The 23,605-nt window shown below is 38.0% G+C and overlaps 1 protein-coding gene across 1 annotated transcript in view; it reads left to right on the forward strand.

Annotated features, from left to right (window-relative positions):
- LOC121445029 (6-phosphofructo-2-kinase/fructose-2,6-bisphosphatase 1-like) overlaps positions 1–23,605 on the forward strand; it is a 69,179-nt gene that overhangs the window by 1,010 nt on the left and 44,564 nt on the right. The window lies entirely within an intron of this gene.

A 23,605-nucleotide genomic window follows, 5' to 3' on the forward strand; every position in this document is an offset into this window, starting at 1 on the left:
CCAAGCCAAGTCTACTGGTGTATTATTCAACTTGAAATTTTAAGGAACAGGCTGAGGGAAAGTAAGCAAAGCTTGGAAATAGGCTTTGAAACTGAAGTATGCCATTTCTCATAGATAACCGAGATACTTGTGCAACCAGGTGTTTCCAGCCCAGCTTGAGAGTGCAGAAGGGGGCTAGAGATAAGACATCTGTGAACTGCAGGATTCAGACAGCTCAAGCAGCTGCGGAGGAAGCTACTAGACCCAATGTTAGACGACAGTAGTCCTAAGACATACTGTGGGTATTACTTCATCATAGCTGTTCCAGGAAGACGTACAATATTAGATTAGTGCATAGGATGCAGGATATGTATAGAGGAAGCAGAATGGAGGATAAAACCCAATGTCATGTTCTCCATTGTTATCTTCATCAGCAATTCTGATTACTCATCTGGAAATACAGGAGTTTGTATAAGATAGAAGCTCATTCCACCCTTACCTGTCCAGCTACTCTTGATCCTCTTGGGTTTAGCTGACAAGCAGTGAAACCATTCTGCATAGCTAGATAGGTCTTCCAGGGTGAAACCCCTTATATTCCTGAGAAATCTGACCAATACTCAGGAGGCGGATTCAGGAGGATTGCTGTAAGTTTGAGAGCTAATCTTAGCTATACTCTAAGTTCTCAACCAGCTGGAGCTGTATCTCAAAAACTCTATCTCAAAAACAATACAAGAACAAACCCTGCACAAAACAGAAAAATATGTGTTTATTTTAATTCTGAGCACCATATTCCTTAATTGTTTGTAAGAGTAATACTTACCAGATGCAAGGCTATGTAGCTTTGAGTCCCACCTCCTGTGTTTGTTAATGTAGACAAGCCTCTTTTTGCTTCTGTTGCCTCACCTGTAAACTGATAGTGATAGCAGTGCTGTTGCAAAGATGAGATAAGCTGAAATGGGTAATGTACTTAGAAGAATGCCCAGCACATAGCATGCACTCAGGAAATGTTATTAAACAAAAACATGGTCGCCTCCTCTTATTCACCATCATACCCAGTGTGAAGTCCTGAGCCTGGCCCAAGACAGATGCTCTGTCAATGATCACTTGGCTTTTTACTTTTACTTTTACCATCACTGTTTTCACAACACTCCTTAATGATTAACTGAATTTTGTGGCCAGGGCCTTTGGCAATGTCTGCCTTTCCTCCCAGGCTAGGTAGGCAGGTATTGACCTGAGAAAGGTTTGACTCTCTTTGCTTATAGCATCCTCTTTGGAGTATAGAATCAATCATTTTGTTCTATTAAATGTATAAGCATGTATAAAGTGCTTGGATAGCTGCACTTTCTTACTCAATATTATATGTATACGAGCCACTCATTATTTTTGTGTGTATTCATAGCTTGTTTATTTTTCCTTGCGGTGTACGATTACATTTTATGACGATCTTGTGGTTTATCTATCTTACTACTGATGAGCATTAGGTAATTTTTAAATTTTAGCTTTAAACAGTAGTGCAGTGAACATTTATTTTGGTAGAATAAACTTCCATCTTGCCCTTCTTATGGAATATCTTGACTATTCTTGGCCAACTGCTCTTCCCCATAAATTGTGGAATCGTCTTTTCAAGTTATACACACAGAGAGGCAATATTTTAAGGATTTTATTAGAATTACACTCAATCTGTAAATCAATGTGGAGAGAATAACCATCTTGTGTTATTTAATTTTCCTTAAACATAATATATCTCGGGCTGGAGAGATGGCTCAGTGGTTAAGAGCACTGCCTGCTCTTCCAAAGGCCCTGAGTTCAATTCCCAGCAACCACATGGTGGCTCACAACCATCTGTAATGAGGTCTGGTGCCCTCTTCTGTCATGCAGGGATACATACATAATAAATTAATAAATCTTAAAAAAAACAAGTAAAAAAATAATATATCTCTTGAAAAATTTTGACTTTTTTCATGTTATTTGGAGTGATGTTTTATTATTTTTTCTCGGAAGGGTTTGCACATCATTTTAAGGAGTTTTTCTTGTTTATTTTTATTGTTAGTATAAACAGTACTTTTGTAAAAAGTTGTGTTTTATAGTAGTATATGGTGAATTTAAAATTGACGAACCAGCCGGGCTGTGGTGGCCCATGCCTTTAATCTCAGCACTTGGGAAGCAGAGGCAGGCTGATCTCTGTGAGTCTGAAGCCAGCCTGGTCTACAAGAGCAAGTTCCAGGACAGGCTCCAAAGCTACACAGAGAAAACTTGTCTCAAAAAAACAAACAAAAAATTTGACAAACCTACTAGACTTGCTTATTAGCTTTGGCAATTTGTATACAAATTACAGCTTTCATTTCTCCGCAGCAATCCTTATCCTTATGATTCTTAAATATCTTTTTTTCTTATGTTAATGCTTGTATTTTCTTATATTAATTGCTAATATTCTACCTCCAAAACATATAAACACACACATAATACAATGTAGTTTTTGTAAGTATGTTAATAATGAACATTCATATCTTGATACTGCTTTTAAAGAGACTGTTTTTGAAAGTTTGACCATGGAATAATTGAATGTATATTTTTTGGCAGATACCTCTTAAGAAGGTATCTCATTATTCCTAATGACATAGTGAGTTGATGTTGAAATTTATGAGATGTATTTTCTGTGTCTATTGAAATACAGCATGATTATTTTAATTTTAGCTTTTTTTGTGCTGCATGGTTTTTCTTATTATGAACTAATCTTGCAGTCCTGGGACTTAAAAGTACTTCTAAATTCAGTTCACCAAAATTTTGTTCAGTACTTTCATATTTTCTTCAGAAGAGAGTCTATTCTCATGTTGTCATTTTCTGGTTTTGGTGTCAAGGTTATACTAACATCATGCAGTGAGATGCGAACTATTTTCTTTCGTTCCATCTCTAACAGGGTTTGTCCCAGAACTGTCTGTTCCTCAAATATTTGGCAGTACTTCCAGATCAAACAGTCTAGTCCTAGTGGGTCTTTTAAACCTTTTAACTATTATAGTTTCTTTGAAAGTTATGGAGTTTGTTTTATTTCCTGCTTGTACTTGTATTAATACTTACTGTTATGATTTTCTTAGAATTTTCTATTTCACAAGTTTTCAAGTTTATTTAAAGTTTGCATGTATATCTTTTTAAAATGTCTGTTTTTTGTTATATGTTCTTTTTCTAAGATTCATTTATTTTTTATTGAAAACTTTCACAGAATAGATTCTCTAACAACATTGTTTTATTGTACCTTTGTTTTTTTCTCTCTTAACAAATCTTGTAAACAGTTTATAAGTTGTATGGTTCTTTTTAAAATTAAAAAAAATCAGCTTTGGACTTTGTTTCCTTAAGCTTCATTTTTTGTTTGTTCTTCTTTTACCTTTACTTTTTGTTTAATTTGCTTTCAAGTAACTATTCATGTCTTGCTCTCTTTGAATATTTTTTTTAATTAACAGATTTAGATGGTCATCTCATTTATTTTCAGGCTTTTTTCTTTTCTGATCTACAATTGGTCTACTAAACCTGGCTTGTGTTGTATGTATGCATAGGTCTTTTAGACCACTTGATAATTAGATACTGCCATAGATTTGCAAAGTCTAACACCCAGTTACCCCCCTTGCCTTAATGTCTATTCCAGCACTGCTAGGACTCTCCTGACTGTCGTGTAGCAGCTAAGAGGTCAATTCTTGGAGCAGCCGGACACCTCTTCTACTTAGTGCCAGCCCTTGAGCCAGCTTCTGTTTAGATAGGTCATTGCCATTGCCATGTCCACTCAAATTCCATTCCTGCCAGAAAACAAACTTTGTATGATCCCAGGGCCTTGATATATGCTTTATGTAGCATTTGGTGACTATTCTCTGAGCACTTGAAAAGATTGTATATTTTACCTTCGTGTTGTGTTTATATTAGGTTTTGTTTGTTAATATCTTGTTTGTTAATATGGTTGAAGTATACTAATATTCTACTGGTGTTTGGGCTACCTATCATTGTGGATAATTGGTCAAAGTCTCCTAATAATTTGCCAATTTGTCAGCTTGTTATAAATAAATTTAGATAGTTACAAATAAATTTAGACTGCTGGTTAAGATTCAAACCTGGGGCAAGGAGCTGAAGTGCCTATTTAACATATCAAAGCTGGACCTGACAGCCAGGTTCTCCCAGCATCCCTCAGTCCCTACCTGTTTCTGAATATGACTGGCATACCTCGCCCTCTGCCCTGAACTCTCTGGCCCAGGGTCTGGACTGCCCTTCCCCCAGAGGCTCTTCCCTGTATAATTCAGGCATTTTGATTACTTGCCCTTTTGTACCTTTGGCCTCCTGGGTTCTGCACCTGATTCCCCCCCCCCTTTTTTCTCTCCCTGCCTTTTCTCTTCTCCCCACAAGGCCCAACTCAGTCTGGTTATGTTCACTCTGGACTTTCCCTGATGTCCCTCTCTCTGACTATGCTCTCTCACATATCTCTATAATAAACTTTATTCTCCATCATTCCTGGGAGCAGTCATGTCCTTTCCTTTCCTTTTTATTTCTTTTTTTCACTGCTCTATCTTTGGGAATATCAAATAGTTATTGTCATATTGCCCTACAATCTTATTTTCCTGTGATATTAATATACATACACTCAGTTGTATTAAGTTTAATGTTTGCCTGATATATTTTTCTTTTTTTATTTACAAATATAGATTTATTATATTTTTGAAGAATTGTGAAATGTTAATTTCTATTTTGATATTTCATTCAGAATCAATGTAAGTATTTCTATTAGAAAATAAAAATAAAGCATTTTTTGTTTATTTGTTTTTACAAAATGTTAAACCATACATAATTTGGATACTATGCAGTCTTTTTTTATTTTTTTTATTTTTCTATTCAATTATTTACACTTCCTTTCCTCCTCCCAATCCTCTCCTGCTCCCACATACCCACTTCTCCCTCTCCCACCCTGCTTGAGAGAGGGCAGGGAACCCTGCCCTGTGGGAAGTCCAAGGCCCTACCCCCTCCATCCAGTCCTAGGGAGCTGTGCATCCATATAGACTAGGGTCCCAAAAGGCAGAACATGTAAAAACGATTCCCAGTGCCTTTATCAATGGCTTCTCAGTCAGCCCCCATTGTCAGCCACAATCAGAGAGTCCGGTTTGATCACATGCTCATTCAGTCCCAGTCCAGCTGGATTTGGTGAGCTCCCATTAGAACAGACACACAACCTCAGTTGGTGGACCAACCCCTCGCGGTCCTGACTTCTTTGCTCATCTTCTCCCTCCTTCTGCCTTTCAACTGGACCTTGGGGGCTCAGTCCATTGCGCTGATGAGGGTCTCTGTCTCTATTTCCATTCGTCGCTGGATGAAGATTCTATGGTGATATTGGAGATAATCATCAGCGTGATAGTGGGGCAAGGATCAGTCAGGTACCCTCTCCTCTGCTGTCCAAGGACCTAGCTGGGGACATCCCCGTGGACACCTAGGAACCCCTCTATCAATAAAAATTGTTTTATTTTGTTTGAGACAAAATCTCTATTAAGTAGTTTTGGCTGTCCTGAAATTCATTATGGAGACCAGGCTGACCTCGAACTTTCAGAGATCCACCTGCTTCTCCTTTCCAAGTCCTAGGATTAAAGGCATGTTCCATCACACACATTGAAATTGTTTTTTGATAGATGAACAATTCATATAACATAAAATTCAACATCTTCAAGTGTATAAGAAAATGGTTTTGAATGTATTCATATAGTTGTACAACCATGATCACTAATTCTACAACACTTAAAATATGTATTTAAAAATTGGAGGAACCTTGGGGCATTGGAAGATCAAGGGAATGAATATAATAAAAAATATATTGTATTCCTGTATGAAATTCTTAAAGAATAAAAATATTTTCAGATTTAATGGACTTATAACTACACATTTGTGGGAAACAGCATATTTCAATATACATATACAGTGTAAATGATTAGATTAAATTAGTCTATTCTTCATCTCAGACATGTATCGTTTATTTGTGATGCAGCCCCCCTACTAGTTATTTTAAAACTCATTGTAGGAAAAAGAAACTTTATGCTTTTTAGTGTACTTTTCCATTCCAGCCTTTCCTCCACCCTTGGCAACTACTAACCTACTCTCCACTTCAATGGCTGAGTCTATTTGAGGCATTCCATAGAAATGGATACGTCTACTGTGGCCTTTAGTGTTTGATCTGTTTTGTTGCGCATAATGTTTTCAAGGTTAATGTATGTTGTAGCATGTTTATAGCATGTTATAGGCAACTATTATCTTGCTGTATGAACATACCACTTATTTCATATATTCATAAAGTGATTGGCATTTTGGTTGTTCCCACTTTTGTCTACTCTGAATAATGCTGTCACAAACATTCCTGTACAAATTTTTATATGGACATAGTTTTTATTTCACTTAAGTGTGGAATTCCTAAATCATAGAAACTGTCTACAATGATCTGAGTGAATAGTCTGCCAAACTGCATTTAAATGTGATTTTATCATATTTTGTTACCCAAAGAAATAAATATATGATGGTTTTAGTTTTTCCATATTCTCATGAACATTTGTATTGTTATTTTTAATTATTATATACATATAATATTGTTTAATGCTTCTCTGGATCCAATTTAATAGTACTTTGTTGAGGTGACATATTGGTCTGTAATTTTCTTCTGATATCTTTGTCTCACTTTGGTATTTCAGAAATATTTTCATTTCAGTATTCCACCCCACTAGCCACGCACTATCAGTTTTGAAAGCAACATCTTCAAATCGTAGCATTTGCCCTAGGCTTTACAGCATACATTTAAATATTTAAGGTTATTTTCAAATAAATTGTTTATCTTCAAATATCACTTCATGTATAACATAGATAGCTTTTACCCTAGGATTCCTAATTCTTCTGACTTTACTTTTGGGACTTTGCCATTATCATTTCATTTATCCATCTGCTATAATCACCCAGTACATTGACCTCTGGCTTCCGTATGCACTGTCATGGGCATACTCATCCACACACATATGCATGCACACACATACACATACTAATACACATACAAAAAAGTCCTCTGTTCAAAGGGAGTAGTCTTCAGGAAAATGCAAATAATAGCACTAGTGATACATTACTATATGCCTTTTAGAATAGCCCCAATTTAAAAATATACAATTCTGTTTTCCATCATTAAAACTATGAACAAATCAAAATATTTTACCTTTGTTAAGTCATTTTCCAAGTCTTTTCCTTTTTTATATAGATCTAGATTTCTTAGATCAATCTAAAGAGCTAAAGTGCCTTCAGAGTTGTCTAAAGTACCTTCCAGCATTGATTATAGAGCAGACCTGTTAACACTGAATTGATTTTTAAGAACATATTGCTTAACATGGAATTCTAGGTTGACAGTTTATTGTTTTTAATTGTATTTCACTGGCTTCTCTCTTTTGATAAGCCTCGGAAATCTCCATCATTATTCTTTTATAGATTGAGTGCCTCTCCCTGCTCTCTTTATGATGTCGTTCAAGATTATCTAATTTCTTTTTTTTTGTGAAATTAGTTACAATTATAGTTGCCAGAGATTAGAAAATTGTTTAGTGACTTATTTTGAGCTTCCATTTTGGTCATATTTCAGAGAAAGTCTCTTCTCTCTCTTGTATCTTTCCAAGTTGTAATCAATATTACAGGAAGCTTCTCTTAAAGGAGCCATGCCTCTGCTTGCAGCCAGTAAACAGAGCTTACCAGAGAAAAAAACAGTTACCAAGAAGCTGTACTTGTCTCTGTTTTTCAGTCTGTATAGAATCCTTTTAAAAAAATTAAAAAAAAAAGCTTTCTCAGGCTTTATGTGGAATTTTTTTCCAAACGTTTGGGCACCATTTGTAGATGGAAGTTTCTGTCCCACCTGGTCCCACAGCCATTCAGTCCCAAAGAAATACACAGAGGCTTATATTAATTATATACTATTTGACCTATTAGCTTAGGATTATTACTTACTGGCTCTTATGACTTAAATTCACCCATAATTCTTTTCTATGTTTAGCCATGTGGCTTGGTACCTTTTCTTAGTAAGGCATTCTCATCTTGCTTCCTCTCCATCTGGCTGGTGACTGACTCTCTGTATTTCCTCTTCCTAGAATTCTCCTACTCTGGTTGTCCCACCTATCCATCCTGCCTAGCTACTGACCAATCAGCATTTTATTAGACCAATATGAGTGACAAATCTTTACAGTGTATCCCATATCATACACCATCTAGTGGCCTGTTTGGTTCTTGGATAGAAGTCTTAAAAGATAATTGAGCTCCAGATTTGGTATGCTATTTAGGACCAAAACACTAAGAAGTTATAAGTAACCTCATTTTTCTTTGTTTCTTTTCAGTGCTTTCCAGTTTCTTAGGCTATTATTTTCTGTACTATGTTCAGATCAGAAACTACTCACAGTAATGGTTGTATTCCTTCTAGAAGCAATGTAGAAGGAGGAGGAAAAGGGAAAACTCCTATGAAGTCTGCTTGTGTTCTCTTTCAAACTCTAAAAATGTTCTCATTCCACAGGGTTTTTGATTCTTATAAGGCCCTATTCCGGGCCACTTCTACTTCTGAAATGCCTTTGTTGTTGCTTCCTTCATTATAGACCAAAAGATATAGAGTAAATAAAAACCCAAGGGAGGCTGGAATGTACCTCAGTGATGGAGTACTTGCTTTAAGTTCAGTTCCTAGCATTTTATATTTTAGTAAGTGATAGATATAGATAGAAGAAGATTACAATAAGATCAGGCTATATGTGTTTTGTAGAAAGCATATAGTTGGATATTATTTCTTTATTTGGTATTGGAATATCTGTCTTTCGTGTTCTTAGGCAATTTATATTGAAAGTCATTACTGATATACCTGGATTAAAACCCACCATCTTGGTGAACATTGGGGTGCCCATCTGCAAAATCAGCACTCAGGAGTCTAAGGCAAGAATATCATGAGTTTCAGGCCAGGCTGTGGTACCTAGCAAGACCCTATTTCAAAATACACATAACTTTCCTTGAAAAATTCTTCCATCTTGTGAAGCATTTTTCTGTTCATTATATTTGTTCTTGTTATTTCCTATTCATAGTACATATTCACTTTTCTTCATTATGTCTTCAAATATTTCTTCTGCCCAGTATTGCTTCCATATGTAATTTTAAGTGTATATACATTGCATTTCCTCTTCATATTTTTTGTTTTTCTATTTTCTTATGTTTTCTTATTATATTTGACCACTTAAATTTTTAAAATATATCTGGCATGGCAATGCATACCTTTAACTCCAGCTCTTATGAGTTAATGGCTGTGAATCTCTGTGAGTTTGAGGTCAGTCTTGTCTATATAGTAAGTTCCAGGACAGGCAGTGCTACACAGAAAAACATTGTTAATAATAATAATAATTTTAAATAAAATTGCCCATATTTATAAGGTTCCTGAAACTAACCACTATAGTAGAACAAGGCTCACATGATTTCATTCAGAATCTTATAAAGTTGCTTCTGTAGAATTTGACAGTGGAATGATGGTTATCAGGGACTGAAGAAAGAAAAGCAGATAGCATTGGTTTAAGGTTGCTTAATGGGTATTAAATTATACTTAGTTATGAATGAATTCTAGTGTACTGTTCTACTAGTGGAACTATATACTGTAATTACTACATATTTTTATTTCAACATATATTTTTGCAATTCTGAGGATCAAATGGGCTTGGAAGGTAATAGCCAAATAAGTGCTTTACTACTCAGTTATGTCCCTAGTATATATTGCATCTTTTAAAAGCTAGAATAAAGGATTTTTAAAATATTTAGTCTATTTTAAAATATGTTTTAAATTTATTTTACTAATGTTTATGAGTGTTTTCCTGCATGTATATAGTGCATGTATAAAATCTGTGTGCACGCACTGTTTGCACAGGCCAGAAGGTGCTGTAATTTCAGGAACAGGAGTAACAAATGGTTGTGCACTGCTGTGTGGGTGCTAGGACCTGAAAACCTGGTCTCTACAAGAGCATCAAGTACTCTTTAACTATCGATCCATAAATTGCTCCAGCCCCCAATTTTTAACATTTATTCATTTTTAACTTTTAGAATTGTTATTATTAATTATTTGTTTTGGGTTTTTTTTTTTGAGATAGGGTTTCTCTATGTAGCCCTGACTATCGTAGGACTAGCTCTGTAGACCAGGCTGACCTCGAACTCAGAGATCTGCCTGCCTTTGCCTCCCAAATGCTGGGATTAAAAGTGTGAGTCACCACTGCCCAACTTTAAAATTATTTTTATACAATATATGCTGATTATATTCTTCCCCCCTCAACTTTCCAGGTCCTTTCCATCCCTCCACCAACCCACCCCAACTTCAGGTGCTTTCTCAAAAAAGAAAAAAAAGCTGGGGAAAACAACAAAAGCAAAAATCTAAACAGACAAAAAGAAAACAAATAAGACAAAAATAAAACAGATAGCACATGCATACACACACACACACACACACACACACACAAATAAAAACCCCACCCAATCCCTTTTTTTCTTGGCCCACTTACTCCTGGGCATTGGACCTGCCCTCTAGTGTGCTTGATATAACGCAATGACACTCTATTTGGAGAAAACTGATTTTCCCTTTTCCTACAGGTATCAACTGCAAATAGCTTCTTGGTTAGGGGTGGGAATATTTGTCCACTTCTCCATCCCAGTGCCAGAAGTTTGTCTGGTTTGAACCTGTGCGGGCCTTGTGCATACTGTCACAGTCTGTAAGTTCCTATGTGAATCAGTCTTGTAGTGTCTGAAAAACACCCACCACCTCTGCCTCTTAGAATCTTTCTACTTCCTCTTACACATAGATCCCTGAGGCTGGAGGGTAGACGTTTAATGAACTGAGTGCCCTAAAGTCTCTTACATTCTGCAAAATGTCCATTTGTGGGTCTCTGTGTTAATTACCATCTACTGCAAGAATAAACTTCTCTGATTAGGGTTGAGTGATGATCTGCTCTATGGGTATAGCAATATGGCATTAGGACTTATTTTATGGCTATACTCCTTTAGCAAAATAATACTATTAGTTTTTTTACTAGACCTATGACCTATCTAGTCTCAGGTTCTTGGAAACTGTAGAAATGTCATATAGTCCATGTAATGGAATGGGCCTAATATCCAATTGAAAAGTGGTTTGTTGTTCCCATAGAATTTGTGCAACTATTGGACTAGTGTACCTTGCAGACAGGTCTCTGTTATGGGTCACAGATTTGTAGCTGGGTGATAACTGATGATTACTTTTCTCTTCTGATCATGTGTAAAGTACCTTCTAGTACCATGCAAGTTAGTAGGAGTGAAGCTTCTAATTGGACACCAGCTCAGTCTTTCAGTGTTCAATTACATAAGTACTATCTTGTTATGGAGAGTAACCAATATCCTTGGCAATAGCCTGTGGTATTTGGGAGTTTCTATGGTATTCCTTTGGTTAATGACTCATGATATAGCCCATTTCTGTCACTGGAGTTTTACTTGGAGTCATAGGATGTCTTGTTGGGGCATGGTCTCCCATATTATATGGTGTTTCCATTTAGATTCCTTTCATATCTGTATAAATTTTAGGAAGTTTCTATAGTAGTAGGTTTCCATGTGACTTCTCAAAAGGCCTTTAATGCTAGTTGGCCCTCCCTGTATTACCTTTTTACCTTGCTCTCCTGTTCCCCTCCTCATTTATTCCTATTCTAGTTTCCCCTTTATCCCTTTATAGCACTACATTCTAATTCCCTCCTTTTGGGGAGATGCCTTCCTCCCTCCTGTTTCCTTACCAAGTACCTAATATCTGTGCTTTTCCTAAACATACACATACACACATGCGCACATGCGCAAATAAGCTTATCCACATATGAGAGAAAACATGCAACAGTTATCTTTTGTGGTCTGGGTTACCTCACTATGATTTCTCTAGCTCCACCCATTTACCTGAGAATTTCATGATTTCATTTAACAGCTGAATAATATACCATTATGTAACTGCACCAATATACATTGTTCACCAGTTGATGGATATCTAGCTGTTGTAATAGGAGCAGCAGGGATGCGTCCCCAGCACCCTGGCCGCCCGCATGGCTAGCTTATGCCCCGAAATAATTACACAGAAACTGTATTCTTTTAAACACTGCCTGGCCCATTAGTTCCAGCCTCTTATTGGCTAGCTCTTACATATCGATCTAACCCATTTCTAATATCCCTGTAACACCATGAGGTGTCTTACCAGGGATGATCTTAACCTGCGTCTGTGTCCAGTAGAAGAATGAAGGCGACACCTTGACTCAGCTTCTTTCTCCCAGCATTCTGTTCTGTTTACTCCGCCTACCTAATTTTATGTCCTATTAAAGGGCCAAGGCAGTCTCTTTATTTAACCAATGAAATTAACATAAAACAGAAGACTCTCCCCCATCATCTAGCGTTTTCAGTTTAGGGCTGCTATGACTAGAGCAGTAATGAACATGGGTGAGTAAATTATCTCTGTAGTAGGATGAAGTGTCTTTGGGTATCTGCCTAAGAATGATACAGCTGGATCTTGAAGTAGATCTATTCACAGCTTCCTAATGAACCACCACACCAATTTCCGTAATGGTTGTGCAAGTTTACACTTTAACCCTTTTCCCACATCCACACCAACGTTTGTTGTCATTAAAAATTATTTTGATCTTTTCTCTGTGTGTCTTTTGGGTAATTTGGCTAAAGGTTCATCAACTTGGTGATTTTTTTTCAAAAAAAAAAAAGATTTCATTTATTCTTTGTATTTGGTTTGTTTGTCTTTATGAAAACTGATTTCAGCCCTGAGTTTGATTACTTCTTCCATTTATTCTTTTCAGATATTGTTTTTCCTTGTTCTACAGCTTTTGGGTACATTGTTAAGTTAATAATATCTCTCCATGTTTTGATGTAGGCACTTAGTGCTGTGATCTCACCTCTTATAACTGTCTTCATTTTATTCCCTAGGTTTGTGCATGGTATGTTTTCATTCTCATTCTAAAATTTTTTAAAAACTAATTTTTTTTAAATTCTAAAAATTTCCTTCTTGACTTTTCAGTCTTTTTTATTATTGCATTTATATTATTTAAAACAATTTTTAAATTTAAATGTATTTTGATCATATTCCTTCCCTTCACCAAGTCCTTCCAGATCCTCTCCCCATCCCTACCCACATAGCTTTTTTTTTGTTTTTTTTGTTTTTCGAGACAGGGTTTCTCTGTGGTTTTGGAGCCTGTCCTGGAACTAGCTCTTGTAGATCAGGCTGGTCTCGAACTCACAGAGATCCACCTGCCTCTGCCTCCCAAGTGCTGGATTAAAGGCGTGCGCCACCACTGCCCCGCCCCACATAGCTTTACTTTCTCTTAAAACAAACAAAATCCAATACAACAACAAAGCCTTCAAGCCAAGAAAACAACACCCCAAAATAAAAGAAAACACCAAACCTTAACAAAATAAAAGCACACACAAACCCAACCAAACAAAAACTATGGAATTCATTATATGTTGGTCAGCTACTCCTGAAAATGGGGCCTTTCCTGAGTGTTTGATAGACCCAGTGTCACTCCACTGGAGAAAATTGATTTTTTTTTCCTCTGCCAGCAGGTATAAATGACAGTTCAGTGGTTAACCTTTACCCTTAGTAGTTAGGTTTTCACTCCCCCATTAATTCATTCAAAAATATATAACAAAATGAAACATAAGATAAAAATTATGGCATTGAAGTTGGACAAGATAAACAAAAAGAAGGAAAAAAACCCAAGAGAGGGAAGATGACTCAGGGACCCACTCATTCACCCACTCAAGAATCTCATAAAAACACGACCTTGGAAGCCATAACATACGTGCAGAAGTCCTGGTACAGACCCATGCAGGGCTTGTGAGTGTTCCGAGGTCTTTCATGCTGTGTATAATGTCAGGCTGTGGGTCTTTGTATTTGTTCCCATGTGCTGCAGGAGAAGCTTCTCTGATGACGACCGTATAAGGCACTGATCCGTGAGTAGAGCATAATATCATTGAGTCATTTTATTACTATATGTTTTTTTTTAGATCATTATTATTTGGTTTCACCCTAAGTCTCTGGGCTATTCAGTTTCAGGTTCTTAGTCACCAAAACAGCGTCAGGTATGGGTTCCATCTCATAGAGTGGGTCTAAGTCAAATCAGTTATTGGTTGGTTACTCCCATATGCTTTGTGCCACCATAGCACTAGCCTGTCTTGAAGGCAGGACAGCATCGTAGGTCAAAGGGTTTGTGACTGGCTTGGTGTTTATGTTTCTCTTTTTATAGCATGCAGAGTGCATTCCTGTCTTCAGCATTAGGACCTTGATGTCAGTCTGTGAAGAGCAACATATAGTTTTGGCAACAGCCTGGGTTGTTTAGGGTTTCCCATGGGTTCTCTTTGGCCAACAACTCAATTAGATGTAACATAATCCCAGAACTGGAAGCTTCATTTGATGACCAGAGATGGCTAGTTAGGACTCTGTCTCCCCTATTATTTGGCTATTTCCTTTAGGTTGCTTTTATATATGTATGTATTTTAGGAAGCTTCTATTGTATTAGGTTTTCATACTACCCCCCTCAGACTCCTCTTTATTTTAGCTATCTGTCTGTATTCCCTCCTAAAGCCCTTCACCCTCCCCAATGTATCCTTCCCCTACACACCCCCATCCATCCATAACTATCTATTATATTTCTCCTTCATAATGAGATGTGTTCCTTCTAGTCTCTTACTTTATACCTACCCTCTGCTGCTTTAGAACTGTAGCTTGGTTATCATTTTCTTCACAGCTAATAACCATATATAAGTGAATATATACCATATTTATCTTTCTGGGTTTCGGTTATGTCACTGAGGATGAAGTTTTCTAGTCCTATCCATTTCCCTGCAAATTTCATGATGTCATTTTTTTAAAAGTGTGAGTGATATGCCATTGTGTAAACTTTTGACATCTTCATGTTCTTTGACATTTTCTGTTCTGTTGAGGAATATCTAAGTTGTTTGAAATTTCTGGCTGTTATGAATAGAGCAGCAATGAACATGACTGAGCAAGTACGCTTGTGGTAGGATAAAGCATCCTTTGGGTAGTGTGAATGAATGTAACTGACCCCCATAAGCTGATAGGGAGTGGCCCTATTAGGAGGTGTGGCTTTGTTGGAGTAGGTATGGCCTTGAAAGAAGTATGTCACTGTGAGTGTGGGTTTTGAGATCTCCTATGCTCAAGCTACATCCATAGTGGTTATATGATTTTGCACTCGCATGAGGAATGTATGACTGATCCTCATGCTTCACATCCTCTCCAGAACGAGCTATCATTTGCATTATTGATCTTAGCCATTCTGACAGGTATAAGATGAAATCTCAAAGTAGTTTTGATTTGCATTTATCTGATGGCTAAGGATGTTGAACATTTAAGTATTTCTCAGCCGTTTGAGTTTCCTCTATTGAGAGTTCTCTGTTTAGATCTGTTACCCATTTTTTAATTTAATCTTCTCTCATATATTATATCCTACCTGCAGTTTCCCCTTTCTAATCATCCCCTCTCTTCCATCCATTCTTCCTCCATTTCCCTTCAGAAAAGTGCAGGCATCCCAAGGATATCAACGAAGCATGACATATCAAGTTGCAGTAGGACTGAGTACCTCCATTCATATTAAGGCTGAGCAAGGAAATACCATATGAGGCAAAGGTTCACAAAAGCATTTTAGTTTCATGAAGTCCGTTTATTAATTGTTGGTCTTATTGCCTGTGCTTACTTCCTGTTCAGAAAGTCTTTTCCTGTGGCAACGAATTCAAGACTATTCTCTACTTTCTCTTCTATCAGGTTCAGTGTATCTGGTTTTATGAGATTTTTTACCCGTTTGGAGTTTGTTTTGTGGAGGGTGGTAGATACAGATCTATTTGCATTCTTCTATATGCTGACATACAGTCTGACCAGGACTATATGTTGAAGATGCTGTCTTTTTTCCAGTGTGTATTTCTGACTCCTTTATCAAAAATCAGTTGTCCATATATCTGGTCTTAAATTTGATTCCATTTATTAACATGTCTGTTCTTATGCCAGCACCATACTGTTTTTTTTGTTTTGTTTTTTGTTTGTTTGTTTGTTTTGATTTTTCGAGACAGGGTTTCTCCGTAGTTTTTGGTTCCTGTCCTGGAACTAGCTCTTGTAGACCAGGCTGGCCTCGAACTCACAGCCTCTGCCTCCCGAGTGCTGGGATTAAAGGCGTGCGCCACCACCGCCTGGCTACCATGCTGTTTTTTTATTACCATAGCTTTCTAGTTGAACTTGAAATCAGGGATGGTGATAACGGCAGCAGTTTCATTTTGTTTTGTTGTTTTATTTTAAATTCAGGATTATTTTAGCTATCCTTGGTTTTTTGTTTTTCCATATGAAGTTGAGTATTGTCCTTTCCTGGTCTGTAAAGAATTGTGTTGGAATTTTGATGGGGATTGCATCAAATTTGTATATTGTTTTGGGTAGGATGGGTGTTTTTACTATGTTAATCCTGTGACATGATCATGAGAGATCTTTCCATATTTTGATATCTTCTGCAATTTCTTTCTTCACTGACTTGCAGTTTTCATCATGGAAGTCTTTTGCTTGCTTGGTTAGAGCTTTTGTGTTTCAATAAAATGTTCTGTACACATCTCTTATATCCATTTTATTTATGATGTCAGTTAGTTTCAGCATATCTATGCCTTATGTTTTGTCTAGATGACCTGTATATTGCCATGGGTGGAATATTGACGCCTCCCACTGTGTGTGAGCATCAATATATGATGTAAGGCGCAGATGTGTTTCTTTTTCAAACTTGGGTGACCTTGTGTTTGGTTTGCACAGTTCTTAAGAATTGCAGTGTCAGCCGGGCGGTGGTGGCACACGCCTTTAATCCCAGCACTTGGGAGGCAGAGGCAGGCGGATCTCTGTGAGTTCGAGACCAGCCTGATCTACAAGAGCTAGTTCCAGAACAGGCTCCAAAACCACAGAGAAACCCTGTCTCGAAAAACCAAAAAAAAAAAAAAGAATTGCAGTGTCCTCTAGGTAGATTTTTTTTCCTTTGATTAGTATATAGTGTGTTTCCCTATCTCTTTAGATTGATATTGTTTTGAAGTTTCTTTTTTCAGATATTAAAATGCCTACAGCAGCTTGTTTATTAGGTCCATTTGCTTGGAATATATTTTTCCAATCCTTTGCCATGAAGTGATGTCTGTCCTTGATATTAAGATGTGTTTCTTTGATGCAGCAGAAGGATGGACCTATTTTCACATCTATTCTGGCAGTCTGTGTCATTTTACTAGGAAATTGAGATCATTGGTGCTGAGAGATATCATTGACCAATAATTTTTTTATTTATTTCTGTTATTTGGGATGGGGGTAGGGGTGCTGGTGGTGTGTGTGTGTTCACATGCTTCCTCTCTTTTGATTTGCTGATCTGGGATTATTCATTACATCTGTTTTCTTGGATGAAGTTACCTTCTTAGGTTGAAGTTTACCTTCTAGCAACTTCTGTAGAATTTGTAGATAGATACTGCTTAAATTTTTTATGAATTTTTTTTATTTTCTACATCTATGGTGACTGGAAGTCTTCCTGGGTGTAATAGTCTAGACTCTCATCTATGGTCTCTTAGAGTCTGCAGAATATCTTTTTAGGCCCTTCTGGCTTTTAAAGTCTACACTGAAATGTCAGGTGTAATTCTAATAGATCTGCTTTTATATGATACTTGGTCTTTTTCACTTGTAGCTTTTAATATTCTTTCTTTGTTCTGTGCATTTAATGTTTTGATTGTTTTGTTCTGAAGGAACTTCCTTTTCTGGCCCAATCTATTTGGTGTTCTGCATATTATATTTACTTTTCTAGAAAACTCCATCTGTAGGTTAGGGAAATTTTCTTCCATGATTTTGTTGAAAATATTTTCTGTGCTTTTGACCTGAATCTCTTCTCCTTTCTCTATTCTGTTATTCTTAGATTTTTTTTTGTGTGTGTGTGTTCCAGATTCTCTGGATGTTTTGTGCTAAGACGTTTTTTATATTTTACTTCTTTGACTGAGGTATCCATTTCTTATATCATGTCTTTAGTGCCCCAGATTTTCTCTTCCATGTCTTCTATTCTGTTGGTGGGTGAAGCTTGCCTTTATGGTTTCTGTTTGAGCACATTAAATTTTCTTTTCCAGATTTCCTCCAGCTTGGGTTTTCTTTATTGATTCTGTTTTCCACTTTAAGGTCTTGGACAGTTTTATCCATTTTCTTCCACTGCTTGTGCTTTCATTGGTTTCTTTGGGGGATTTACTCCTTCCCTCTTTAAAACCTCTAAAATGTGTATAAAGGCTGTTTTAAGGTCTTTTACTTGTGCTCCAACTATGTTGGAATACTCTACTGTGGTAGGATTGCTGGGCTTTAATGGAGAAGACATATTGTTTCGGCTGTTCTTGATTGTATTTTTATGCTGTGTCTAGGCATCTGAGATTAGAAAGATTGTAATTTTGGGTGCTGATATCTGTTCTTGTCCTTGTTGATGGGTGTTTTGTTCCTTGTTTTCTGTTTCCCTCTCTTGTTCATTGGAGAGTCTGGCAGCTGTGTGGCGCCTGTAGGAAAATCTTCTGGGGTCCTGATAGGTGTTGGCACTGGGGGTTCCAGGTAAAATGTGTTTCTGTGTATTAGGACCTATGACTTAGGAATGGGCATGGGCTGAGGTGGTGGAATGTCTTCTAAATAGAGAGGAAAGCAGGGTGCTCCACTGGGATCTGCTTAGTAAGTCCCCTGGGAATGAGTGTAGAGAGGCCCCAGCAGAGGATCTGTTCCAGAGCTGGGGATGAGACTGGGGGATTGGATTTGGAGGAATGGAGGGAGAGGTGAAGATCTGCTGTCAACCTACCTGCTTCCATGGTCAGGGTGACCTGTGGGTTCCCAGAGGGTGCCTGCTGGATTTGGGGGCTGGAATAAAGTAATATGTTGAGGGAGGGAGGTTAGGAGAGGAAGATTTGTGGGATCCACTGTAGATGGGGATGGGTTGGGGGAGGTTGCAGCAGGTTTTCTGCTGCAAAGATGGAGATGAGGCTGGTGGATTACGTCTAGAGGAGCAGGAGAGATGAAGGTCTGCATTTAGCTTACCTCTTTCCCTGAATGGAAGGGCCTGTGTTCTCAGGCTATTTTTCTTTCTTGATTCAATTTTCATTCAGTTTCCATGAATTCGTATGCTTTCTGATATTTCTGTTATATTGATATCTTATTTTAAACCAATGTGGTCAGATACTATGCAGAGTGTCATTTCAATTTTTCTTACATCTATTGAGATTTGGTTTGTGTTCTTATATGTGTTCAGTTTTAAGAAATTTCCATGAGCTTCTGAGAAGAAATTTTATTCTTGGGAGTTTGTGTGGAATATTCTGTAGATGCCTGTTATGTCCGTTGGATTTATGACATTATGTAACTTAATTGTTTCTCTGTTAATTTATGTATGAATAATCTACCTTTTTTATACTTTTTTTATTGCGAAAAGTAGAAAAAAAAATAAACAAAAAACAAGTTTCCACCTCCTCCCAGCCTCCCATTTCCCTTCCCCTCCTCCCACCCTTCTCCCCCTCCTCCCACCCTTCTCCCCCTCCTCCCACCCTTCTCCCCCTCCCCCCACTCCTCTCCCCCTCCCTCTCCAGTCCACAGAGCAGTCCGGGTTCCCTGCCCTGTGTTAAGTCCTAGGTCCTCTCCGTCCATATCTAGGAAGGTGAACATCCAAACTGGCTAGGCTCCCACAAAGCCAGCACATTAAGTAGGATCAAAACCCCCTGCCATTGTCCTTGGTGTCTCATCAGCCCTCATTGTTCGCCATGTTCAGAGAGTCGGGTTTTATCCCATACTTTTTCGGTCACAGTCCAGCTGGCCTTGGTGAGCTCCCCGTAGATCAGCTCCTCTGTCTCAGTGGGTGGATGCACGCCTCGTGGTCCCGAATTCTTTGCTCATGTTCTCCCTCCTTCTGCTCCTCCTTGGGACCTTGGGAACTCAGTCCAGTGCTCCTGTGTGGGTCACTGTCTCGATCTCTATCCATCACCAGATAAAGATTCTATGATGATATGCAAGATATTCGTCAGTATTGCTCTAGGATAGGGTCATTTCAGGTTCCCAATCCTCAGCTGCCCAAGGAACTAACTGGGAACCTCATCTTGGGCACTAGGGAGCTCCTCTAGGGTCAAGTCGCTTGCCCACCCTAAAGTGGCTCCCTTAACTAAGAATTGTGGTTCCGTGCTCCCATATCCACCTTTCCTTTATCCCAATTCTCCCGTTTCCCAGGTCCCCCCTCCTTCCCTTCTACCTTTTCTCTCCCCATCTCCCCTTACCCCCATCCCACCCCCCCCCAAGATCCCATTTTCTCCCCGGAAATTTGGTCTACTTCCCTTAGCGAAGAGGACAACTATGTGTTTATCCTTCGGTTCACCTTCTTCCTTAGCTTCTTTAGGTTCACCTATTGTAGACTCCTTGGTCCTTATTTATGGCTAGAAACCAATTATGAGTGAGTACATCCCATATTCATCTTTTTGGGTCTGGGACACCTCACTCAGGATAGTGTTTTCTATTTCCATCCATTTGCATGCAAAATTCGAGAAGTCATCGTTTTTTACCGCAGCGTAGTACTCTAGCGTGTATATATTCCATACTTTCTTCATCCATTCTTCCATTGAAGGGCATCTAGGTTGTTTCCAGGTTCTGGCTATTACAAATAATACTGCTATGAACATAGTTGAACAAATGCTTTTGTCATTTGATAGAGCATCTCTTGGGTATATTCCCAAGAGTGGTATTGCTGGGTCCAGGGGTAAGTTGATCCCGAATTTCCTGAGAAACCGAAACACTGACTTCCACAGTGGTTGCACAAGATTGCATTCCCACCAGCAATGGATGAGGGTACCCGTTCTTCCACAGCCTCTCCAGCAAGGTTATCCTTGGTGTTTTTGAGTTTAGCCATTCTGACAGGTGTAAGATGATATCTCAAAGTTGTTTTGATTTGCATTTCCCTGATTGCTAAGGAAGTTGAGCACGACCTTAAGTGTCTTTTGGCCATTTGAACTTCTTCTGTTGAGAATTCTCTGTTCAGATCAGTGCCCCATTTTTTAAGTGGGTTAATTAGCATTTTAAAGTCTAGTTTCTTGAGTTCTCTATATATTTTGGAGATCAGACCTTTGTCTGTTGCGGGGTTGGTGAAGATCTTCTCCCAGTCAGTAGGTTGCCTTTGTGTCTTAGTGACCATGTCCTTTGCTATACAGAAGCTTCTCAGTTTAAGTAGGTCCCATTTATTCAATGTTGCCCTTAATGACTGTGCTTCTGGGGTTATACATAGGAAGCGATCTCCTGTGCCCATCTGTTGTAGGGTATTTCCCACTTTCTCTTCTATCAGGTTCAGTGTGTTCGGACTGATATTGAGGTCTTTAATCCATTTGGACTTGAGTTTTGTGCACGGTGAGAGATATGGGTCTATTTTCATTCTTCTACAGGTTGACATCCAGTTGTGCCAGCACCATTTTTTGAAGATGCTTTCTTTCTTCCATTGCATTCTTTTAGCTCCTTTATCGAAAATGAGGTGTTCATAGGTTTGTGGGTTAAAATCCGGGTCTTCTATACGATTCCATTGGTCGACTTCTCTGTTTTTATGCCAGTACCACACTGTTTTCATTACTGTAGCTCTGTAATAGAGTTTGAAGTCAGGGATGGTAATGCCTCCAGAAGATCCTTTGTTGTATAGGATTGTTTTGGCTATCCTGGGTTTTTTGTTTTTCCATATTAAGTTGATTATTGTCTTCTCCAGATCTGTGAAGAATTTTGATGGGATTTTGATGGGGATTGCACTGAATCTATAGATTGCTTTTGGTAGAATTGCCATTTTTACTATGTTGATCCTCCCAATCCAAGAGCAAGGGAGGTCCATCCATTTTTTGGTATCCTCTTCAATTTCTTTCTTCAATGCCTTAAAGTTCTTGTCAAATAGATCTTTCACTTCCTTGGTTAGATTTACCCCCAGATATTTTATGCTCTTTGTGGCTATCATGAATGGTGAAGCTTCTCTGATTTCCCTCTCTGCTTCCTTATCCTTTGTGTATAAGAGGGCAACTGATTTTTTGGAGTTGATCTTGTATCCTGCCACATTACTAAAGCTGTTTATCAGCTATATAAGTTCTTTGGTGGAGTTTTGGGGGTCGCTTATGTACACTATCATATCATCTGCAAATAACGAAAGTTTAACTTCTTCCTTTCCAATTCGAATCCCCTTGATCCCATTATGTTGTCTTATTGCTATTGCTAGAACTTCAAGCACTATATTGAAGAGGTATGGTGAGAGTGGACAGCCTTGCCGTGTTCCTGAGTTAAGCGGGATGGCTTTGAGTTTCTCTCCGTTTAATTTGATGTTAGCTGTCGGCTTGCTGTATATAGCTTTTATTATATTTAGGTATGACCCTTGTATCCCTAATCTCTCCAAGACATTTAACATAAATGGATGTTGAATTTTGTCAAATGCTTTTTCAGCATCTAATGAGATGATCATATGGTTATTTTCTTTCAGTTTATTTATATGCTGGATTACATTGATAGATTTTCGTATGTTGAACCAGCCCTGCATCTGAGGAATGAAGCCTACTTGATCATAATGGATAATTTTTCGGATGTGTTCTTGGATTCGATTTGCCAGTATTTTGTTGAGGATTTTTGCGTCGATATTCATGAGTGAGATTGGCCTGTAGTTCTCTTTCCTGGTTGAGTCTTTGAGTGGTTTTGGTATCAGAGTAATTGTGGCTTCATAAAAGGAATTTGGTAATGTCCCTTCTGATTCTATATTGTGGAATACATTAAGGAGTATAGGTATTAGGTCTTCTTGGAAGTTCTGGTAGAATTCTGCATTGAAACCATCTGGTCCTGGGCTTTTTTTGGTAGGGAGGTTTTTGATAACAGCTTCTAATTCTTCGCGACTTACAGGTCTGTTTAGATTGTTCACCTGGTCCTGGTTTAGTTTTGGTAAATGGTATTTATCTAAAAAAGCGTCCATTTCTTTTACATTTTCCAGTTTTGTGGCATATAGGCTTTTGTAGTAAGATCTAATGACTCTCTGAATTTCCTCTGTGTCTGTGGTTATGTCCCCCTTTTCATTTCTGATCTTATTAATTTGCATGTTCTCTCTCTTTCGTTTGATTAGTTTGGATAGGGGTTTATCTATCTTGTTGATTTTCTCCAGGAACCAGCTTTTTGTTTCATTGATTCTTTGGATTGTTTTCTGTGTTTCTATTTTGTTGATTTCAGTCCTCAATTTGATTATTTCCAGTCTTCTACTCCTCCTAGGTGAGTCTGCTTCTTTTTTTTCTAGAGCTTTCAAGTGGGCTGTTAAGTCTCCAATATGTGCTTTCTCTGTTTTCTTTAGGTGGGCACTTAGTGCTATGAACTTTCCTCTCAGGACTGCTTTCATAGTGTCCCATAAGTTCGAGTATGTTGTTTCTTTATTTTCATTGAATTCAAGGAAGACTTTAATTTCTTTCTTTATTTCTTCCTTAATCCAGGTATGGTTCAGTAGTTGACTGTTCAGTTTCCATGAGTTTGTAGGCTTTCTGGGGGTAGCATTGATGTTGAATTCTAACTTTAATCCATGGT

This window comes from Microtus oregoni, unplaced genomic scaffold (assembly GCF_018167655.1).
Source record: "Microtus oregoni isolate MIOR12 unplaced genomic scaffold, Mior012 000153F_ref0000387, whole genome shotgun sequence".
NCBI lineage: Eukaryota > Metazoa > Chordata > Mammalia > Rodentia > Cricetidae > Microtus > Microtus oregoni.